A 9,260-nucleotide genomic window follows, 5' to 3' on the forward strand; every position below is an offset into this window, starting at 1 on the left:
GGGGAGGAGGGCAGGGTTGCTTGGGCAAGGCAATACTTTATAGCAAGTCCCTATAGCACAGGATGAAAACGCTCCGAGCGTCGGGTTGTGGGAAGGCCACAGCCCAAGGCTGTAGCAGAACGGCGGCCTGGCCGTGCCCCTGGGAAGCGCTGCCCTCCCCCGGTCCCATCGGCGGCTCCGAGCCCCGCTCTCCGGTTCCGTGACGCCACCTACTGCCGCCGGCCCGGGACTCACGGCGGCAGCGCTTTGCCCGCCCTCTGGCCAGCAGGGCTGTCAGCCCTGAGGGATGGGAACTGTCCTGCGGTGGTGCTTAGGAGCAAAGCTGGACGTGCCCTTGGGAGAGCAACTGTGGAGCTGCTCCTACTCACCATGAGAGCAGACCGCTCTTCCCCACACGTTCTCCAGAGCAGAGGCAGGGATCATCGGTCTCGGCCAAGCTGCCCCGTGCTGCTTGCACACCTCCATGACTACAAGTGGCCAGGAGTCCAATCAGACACAAATAATAAGTTAAAAATCTACTTTGACAGCCTAAAAGCCTGCAGAACATAATTTAGCAGTCAGCCCTCCTGAATCACAGGTTTAACATTTTTACCAGGGACTGCGGGGCTGGATTTGGGGGCTGGTGCAATCACACCGGGCCAAAGGAAATGAGTTTGCACCAACACCGGCAGCAGAGATGCAAGGCCCTGACAGGCTCGGCTGGGGGAGGTTCACATGTGACAAATGGAGTCATTGCTCGGATGACTGCAGCAGAGCCACATGAGTAATGATACAGCTGCTCCGGGATCGTAAACAGCATCAATCCTGGATGAAGGAGCCAAGATCCCAACCACAGTGGTCTGCACAAGCAGGCCCCAACGTTTTGGTGCTTTGCATGAGCAGGATCCTGTGCAGAAAACCACAGGAGCTACATCTCCCTGTGCCCATGCAAGCAGAAGCAAGATCCTGAAACCAGGAGGCAGAAAGAAATCTCAGTCCCACCAAGGCCACAGTCACTGCTCCTGTGAGAGGAAGGGGCAGGAAACAAGATGAAGCAACCTGGTTCTCATAAAGCTATAGTGTGTGACACAGGCTGTCTTTGACAAATTACTGGTCTGTACTCAGCTGAGCAGAGATTCTTACTGGTTCTAAGAGTTAGAACACTAAGGCCAAGTGCAGCAGAACAGGTGAAAGGAGACCGGCTGCCTTGCTGAATTTTCCACCTGCCCCACAAAAGGATGATAAAACCATCTCTGGTACGAGATGCCAGCACAAGGCATTAAAGGTAATTATAACATGTTTCTTTAAGAGGTATGCAGTACTCAAAAGTCTGATCGCAATAGGACTGAATCCACTGGAAAAAATATTAATGTGAGAATAAACTCAAACATTCTTCCGTATTCCAAAGTACAACCACTCCCCCATCCAAGTACCTAGCTAAACTGAGGTGAACTGATCTTGGCATTATTTCTCCTTCATAGAGTGAAAAGCAAATTTTACAGACAGCATCAATTAGACAAACTGGTCATTTACTCACATGCTTGTTCAAGAGCTCCTCTGGATTTCTAAAGGAATCAACTGAGCAAATGACCTAAAAAGTAATCAATTTTAAAGACTCAACAAAGGGCTCAACAATGTAAATAACATTTAGGCAGGAGGAGTGGCAATGATAAAACACAAGGCATAGCCCTGACTGAGGGTTCTACGTTCATGGCACGTGTTGGCAGTGGCACAGCTGCTCCCTTATCATGATACAGACTGCAGCAGTAGTGCCTGTAGCAAGATGGACATGAGTGTGCAGTGAATCACAGCTTGTCTGCAGGAGCAGGTGCATCGAGTTGAGAAAGGTGGAAGAGCTGCAGGCTCCTTCTAGGCAGTCCTGCTGTGTCAGCCCTCCCCTGAGGCTGGGGGGCAGCGAAGGAAACACCGAACTGTCAGGAATAAACTGAAGTTGAGGAAAATCTGTGCAGAACTTTGTAGGGAGTACTAGAAACACTGCCATTCAATGACGAAACCAGAGAAGGGAAAGTATGAGAAGCAGGAAACAGCCTCCAAAACCTCTTCCAAACACAAATTTAGTTTTTCACGATACCACAGCACCATCTGTTGGAAATGCCCTAAAATTGGCTAGCTTGCACTATGTATTCTCAGCTGATGATGCCACACACAAATTGTTTCATGCTTGTATACATGAGCAGGCAGTTTGGAAATGCCTCAAGTCACTTCAGTAGTTGCTAACCAAAACCTGGGTTATCTGAAAGCTGCTGGCCTGCAGGAGGTGAGCTGCTGAATGTGTCTTTCCCTAAGCAACCTCTTCGAGCCCCACCAAATTCACTATGAGCCAACAGCTGGGTGGCCCCTTCTGCTGTTGAACCCAGAGACTGTAGGTACAGAGACACGGGTTGTAATTAGCCCAGTCCTCAGCAGTGAGCTGTGAAACTGGGCACAGAAATCACCATGTCCTGCGTCATGCTGGGATCTGCACAGGCAGCACAACTCATTGGAAATTGCACAGCAGACACTGAAATAATTGCTCTGGGGCCCACGTTTAGCCCTCTCAAACCCCTTTGGTTAGTCTCAGTACTAGTGCTTACATCTGAAAAGGCTGAGATTGGTTAGAGCACATGAAATACATGTGCACTGTAGTTATCCTCAGGGGAGGTCTCTAGCTTCTTGTTTGCAGTACAGAAGCACAGGCCAAGTGGTACAAAGATCCTTTCCTCTCCCTGCCTGCCAGCAGCCACAGAGCTGTTAAACCAGTGATGTGATGATGACATCTGAGCAATATCTGTGGAAGAAGGCAAGTTATAATGGTGAAGGCTTTGTTGTATGTTGAGCAGAGTCCACCTTTGGACTGGACTGAAAGTCTGCTGCCTGCCCAGACAGTTCTGAACTTCTTTTTTTGTTGAGAAAAGCCTTTCTCAATGCAATGTGTCATCTCCTGGGATATCAGAGCTGTAGATCCTACCCTGGGAGATGAAATCCCACAACCAGAGCACATGGTTCACTGAACACTTCTGTGCACATCCTCTGCAGTGCACATTGCATCACTAAGCAAGCACCTGTCCTCCTTCCCCTCCTACCACTGCAGCAGCAGAACCAGCCGTGCTGTGTGTCCTGCAGCTCGCTGAGAGTGCTTCTGTTTAAAATGTAACGAAAGAAACAGCTTCTCAAATATTGCATCTCGTTAACTGGGATGTTTCATGGCCTCATTCCTCTCTTGTGCTTGCAGGGGAATTAACATTCACTTGCCTATGGCTGTGTAGTTCAGGGACTGCAGCAGCAGGGTTCCCGCTTTGCTTACTGAAAAGCAGCGGCACCTGGGGGTCAGTGGGCAGGAAAGCAGAATGCCAGAACAGCCCATGAGGAACCTACTGACCCTTCTGCTCCATTCCCATCACCTGCAGTGACACAGGCTCTACTACTGCAAATAAATTTCCTTCTGTGCATTCATTTACTGCCTTCCTTTCCAGTATTATTATTTTATGTAATTGGTCATATCAAAAGAGCCCTTACATAACCACAGTCTCCCCAGGCACATGTCTTGAAACACATGCATGCCTCCTCTCCCTGTCAGTTGCAATATTTTGCACATGGATGGACTCAACTCTTCTCCAGGAAATACTAAAAATAAAGAAAACACACTGTCAAGTATCAGGGACTCTTAGAGCTTGGCATAATAGATTTTCATGTCTCCCATGGACCGTACCTGTATATTACAACACAGGGACATGGAGACAACATATGTCAGTGGAAAAATAAAGACTCGCTTTACTTACAGTTACCTTCTCTGCAGTCAGGGCAACATCTCTTAAGGAAAAAGCTTTTATTTTTTCCTTTGTAAATGCACCAATCTGTGCATAAGCCATCCATATAGATCAAAGACTTGTGTAAAGGCTAGAAACACTTTGAACAAAGCAATTTTAATCATCTAAGTGATTTCATTGATTTTCCTGGCGTACTCACGTAGCTAAATGAATCGAAACATTTGCATGACTGCTGCCCAAAATTTTACTGGCTAAAAGCATTGGCACAATAATTTCCTGTGAGATCAGATCTATCATTGGCACGGAGGACTGTATTGACTTGTTCAGTGCTCTGCTTGCACAGATCATTTGCAAGGGGCAAAGTGTCAGTGACAAACAAAGAAAGCTGGAGCCTGTTTGGCAATGGGAAAGCCAAGGAGCACTTTGGCACAGGCTCCAGGGAAAGCAAGATCATGGCCTAGATAACTAAGGTCATGGTTTATCTGCAAAGCTAAGAGGTATTCCACCTAGTCACTGCAACCTTACTTCACTCTGAGCGATACCTTGAAGTTTCTTTTTCTCTCATCTCTTTTCTCTCTTCTCATGACTTCCCATGCTACCTGGGTGGGTGTCTCTTCTCACCCCTGCCATCAGCAACTGCTGATCAGCAAAAGCTGTGTGCTGGGATCTGACCACATCTGCTAAGCTGATGGTGGGTGAAAGCCCTCATATATATTTCTGAATGTATGCTGAAGGCAATCAGTTGTTTCCTCCCTTTTAAAGCCAGCATTTCATTTTATGAGGCTCATTACAACAGCCTTTTAATACCTATGAACACTGTCAGAGTGTTGCCCAGCCTGAAAGTCTTCTTAATTTATGAGATGTTAAAATCTTGGAGATGTGAGGCATTGCTGAGCTCAGTCCAGCTAATTATGGTCTTCTGGGATGGAACTTGTTTTACTTTTCTCTTAGGCAATGGTCACGGATTGCACTAGGGCTAATGACAGTAAGCATGGAGTCACCAGAAAGAGGCCAGTCAGCTTCTGGTCATTTGCTTACATGAGTGATTTTCCAGCTTAGCAGTTGAGCTGGCACTGAAGGTCACTGTGCATTGGCACAACAAACAAACACAGGCTCACAGGGGTGGCCCATGGAGCAGAGATGTGAGGAGATGGCAGCTTTCTCCGGAATGGAGCTGGGATTGGCTAAGCCTGGAGAAGCACCATTCTGAGCAGAGATATTTTGCTTGATATTTGCAAAAAAAATATTTAATTGAGGTTAAATTTTGAATGCTAGAAAAGTCACCATATTTGGGAAAACTGTTGCATTGCTGGTGGAACAGCGTGGCTCCCTGTGGATGGTTATGGACAGCCCTGCTGCAGGCTTGGGGGTCAGGAGAGGGGAAGAGGAGTGGCTGCCAACTGCAGCCAGAAATCTCCTTGATGAAATTTCCTGGCCAAGATGTCAGGAAAACGTGGGTCTGCATCCAGCTGTGCCTGTTGTGGGAGCTGAAGACTAGTGATGCAGCTCCTGGCACCTGCCTTCCTCCTGCTGAGAAACGTGTACGGGTTTTTCTACACCTGCTGAAATTCATGGTGCTCATTTCACTCAGAGACACCTCTGCAATGTGTCTGAGGTGAGTGATCTGGTAGGGCTTTAGAAACCTGTCACACAGGATAGTATAGACCTGAAAAATACTTCGTTTAACAAATGAAAAACAAAAAAAAAGTTACACTTTTTGGAGTAAGAGAGCCTCATACTAACCAATCAACAGGCTAAGCTCTACTCTAAAGATTTTCTTCTACTGCTAGCATTGGGACAAGACACTGCGTATAATTTTCTCTTACATTTTCCCAAAGTATATCATACTGTAGTGCTAGGTCTCGGGTTAAAGCAGAACAAACATTGGGCAGGGGGAGGGAAGTGCTGCACCATGTGCACAAAGCAGAACTCAGCTCATCCAGAACTCCACTTCTTTCCTGAAAGCCTCCTGAATTCCCACAGGTCGTCCACATTCCTGCTCCCAAAAGCACAGGACTGTCATAGGAATACATACAATAAGACTGCATGTGCTGAAATGCAACAGCAGGAAGAATAATGTAAGTACAGGAAATACCTAATCGGATCTACAGAAAAAGGTGTAGATTTGCTCCCATGAGAAAGAACAGGGCTAAAAGGTTTTCAAATAGCAGAGAAGTGAGCTGATCTTCCACTTCTTCCTGAGGCAAGTACTGGGTGTCCCAAACATAAACTGCTGGCAACAGTCCCAAATAGCTGCCCCTTCTCAGGACTTCCCTGTGCAGGGCAGCTCCATCAGCACAGTGAAATGGAGACAGACACCTGGCTCAAGATGTTCCCAGGACATGTGGTTGAACATTAGCACAGTCATGCACTGATGTTGTCATCCCAAAGAGGACTGCTTTCAGAGGGCAGGGTATCTGAGAGATTTATTCCTTTCTGATCACAACGTGAAAGAAGTTTCTAACTAATTGATAACTGTTCTGAAGTGATCTTGCTCTTGTGGGAGCTCCCCTTTTGAGGCTTACAAAGAGCAGATTAAGCTTCACAAAAAGTGCTGGTGAGGAGTAGCATTCATCACATTTCACAGAGAGGAACGGAGTAGAGGCACAACTCTGTGCTCTAGCAGAGCCTGCCCGAGCAGTGCAAAATGAGGAGGGGCTTTCAACAACTCCTGCTTCTCCATTGCCTCTGAGTTAACCTAACCACATAAGTCAAAATTAAGATTCAGGATCAGTATCAGTGTTTAAAGGAAGAGCAACTGACATCATCTAGCTGGACTTGTGCACAGCATTCGACACTGTCCAGCATGACCTTCTGGTCACCAAATTGGAGACAAATGGATGTGATGGAGGGATCATTTGCTGGATATGGCATTGGCTGGATGGTCGCACTCAGAGAGTTGTGGTCAATGGATCGGTGTCCAAGTGGAGACTGGTAATGAATGCGTTCCTCAGAGACCAGTGCTGGGGCTGGTGTGATTTACCATCTTTGTAGGCAGCATGGACAGTGGGATCAAGTACACCCTCAGCAGTTTTACAGATGGTACCAAGCTGAGCAGTGCAGTGACACGCTAGAAGGAAGGGATGCCATCCAGAGGGACCTGGACAGGCTTGAGAGGTGGGCCCATGCCAACCTAGTGGAGTTCAACAAGGCCAAGTGCAAGGTCCTCCTGAGAGCTGACGAGGTTTCCACTCATGTACCTGGATGCAGCAGAGTCATGATTGTTCCCCTCTACTCTGCCCTTCTAAGGCACCATCTGGAATATGCCAGCCAGGCCTGGAGCCGGAGCACAACAAAAGCAGGAGTTCTGTGAGAACTCACTGTACACTACTAAAAAGGCAGTGGAACACAAGAGAGAAATGTAGATGAAAGTGTGCATGAGCCTGCTTCTGCTGCTGTTCCCTGTGAGTGACAAGACCCAGAGCGTGGCACAAGTATGGATTTCAGCCCTGACCATTTGTGTGGGCAGGGGCATGCTGACACCATACAGCTCTGGGCATCAGGGGCCAGGGATGCAGGCAATTGGCCTCCAGGGATGTCTGTTCCCTTGGGGTGCCACTGCCTGAGTCCCTGAAGCTGGGGCACGGCACCCCTTCCTTCCTCATGCCATGTCCATCACGGCTGGCCTCCTCCCTGGCCCTGCAGCCTGGGTTCAGAGCTCTGCCACCTGGAGCCTGAGCATGGAGGAGCTGTGAGAGACCTGACTGAGCATCTTCCTGGGGAAGCCCATGGAAGGGTTACTGCTTCTGTGACCCTGCCTTGCCATTCCAACCCAGTTCACACTCTGTCCCCCTAAGCAACTTCCCATAACGCCATCCTGACTAAGAGGCAGCGGACACCAGGTCTCCTTCCACGTGCTGTGGTGCTATCTCCCAGCTTCTGCTGCTCCACAGGCCTAGGGAAAAACCTTCACAGTCATCACAAAGATCCTGAAGCAGGAAGACATCAAACACATGGCTGAGACACACCAGAACTGGAAGATCAGGGTGTGTTGCTAGGGAAAAGACCACATCCCCAGGCCCTGGCTGGATGAGCCTGCCCCACATGCTCAGGCTGTGGGCTGTGCAGCTGTGCCTGGCTGTGCAGTCCCAGCTCAGAGCCCATCGCCTGCAGCAGCACCCTTGCTCCCTTTCCTCCTGCACAGCACCTCGGGGGTTCTCCTGCAGTCCATTCTGCCCTTCCTGGCCCCGATAGGCTGAAGGAGACCCTGGTACTAAGGGTGTCTGAGCACCATGGGATCCCTCTGCCTGCAGCTCTTCTGAATGTCAGAAGCAGGAACTGAAGGTGTGGCAGGAGAGTCACGGACTCCGTTGCTGGTGCAGAAGGAAGACCTTTATTGTACGTGCTTACAACCTTTTATACCCGCGCAACAACCCCTTGCTCACATGGACCAACCTTGTGCGTGTTTACATCTGGCACAAGTAACTACCAAGCTTGTTTACTCATTTGCAAGGTAATGACTTTCTTTGTCCCACAGGTCTCATCTTGGAGCATCGCAGTCTCAGCATGCCTTGGTGTTGTCAGGTAGCTGTATGGGCAGTCCTCATGCCTTAGCAGCTGCCCGCATTGTCTTTTGTCCTGCATGCTGCAGCTTCTGATGTAACCAATGGGTGATGTTCTCAAATGCTGAATACTCAGTCCATCCAACTCAGCCCATCATGTTGGCTTCACCATTTCCTGGTGACTGTAGAGGTTGGTGGCCAGAAATGTGGTACATGTGTACAGTCCTGTGTCTAACCACATTCCATATGTCCAACCACAAATCTCTGCCTCAGATTGGTTGGGTGTGGGTAGTCCATTCCTGGATGGCCCACTGTGCAATCCAAAGAGTGAGCCCACAGTACACATGGACATCTAATGTGGCTGGAAGGGTAGGACTGAATATACCCAGTGCCTGGGCCTGTTCTGACAACAGGTTGGTGAATGCACGTACGTTTGTGGCAGGCCCTGAAAGATCTGCTGCCTGCCTCCACATGTAAATGCAAACTGACCTTGGGATTCTTCATGGATGGGAATACTGAAGAATGCATTTGCCAAGTCTGGACACAGTGGTAGGTTTTTATGTCTCTACTCCATCCCTGTGTCCATCGGAGAGGCAATATTTGGTATGGCTGCATGAACAAGAAGCGTAATCTTATTTAATTCTCTGTAACCCACTGTCATTCTCCATGTGCTGCCTGACTTCCCTACTGGCCATATGGGGGAACCATATGGGCTATGTGCAGGTCTTACGATCCCAGTGTTTTCTAGTTCCTGCACCATCCTAGAGATTTCCTCTTGCCCCCTGGGAGTCTATACTATATGTTTAGTATTAGTAATCTGGCACAGATTTGGCACGGAATAGGCTCAAGTTTTGCATGGCCTCTTATTATCACCTGCACCACCCAGATATTAATACATCTTTCTCTGTCTGAACTCTCCTAAGGTCATCTGGAGAGCCAGACCCCATCTATGCCCAGTATGTGCTCTGGGACTGGGGCAATAGACATGTTATTATACTCCGCGGGTGGGAGA

This window comes from Meleagris gallopavo, chromosome 16 (assembly GCF_000146605.3).
Source record: "Meleagris gallopavo isolate NT-WF06-2002-E0010 breed Aviagen turkey brand Nicholas breeding stock chromosome 16, Turkey_5.1, whole genome shotgun sequence".
NCBI lineage: Eukaryota > Metazoa > Chordata > Aves > Galliformes > Phasianidae > Meleagris > Meleagris gallopavo.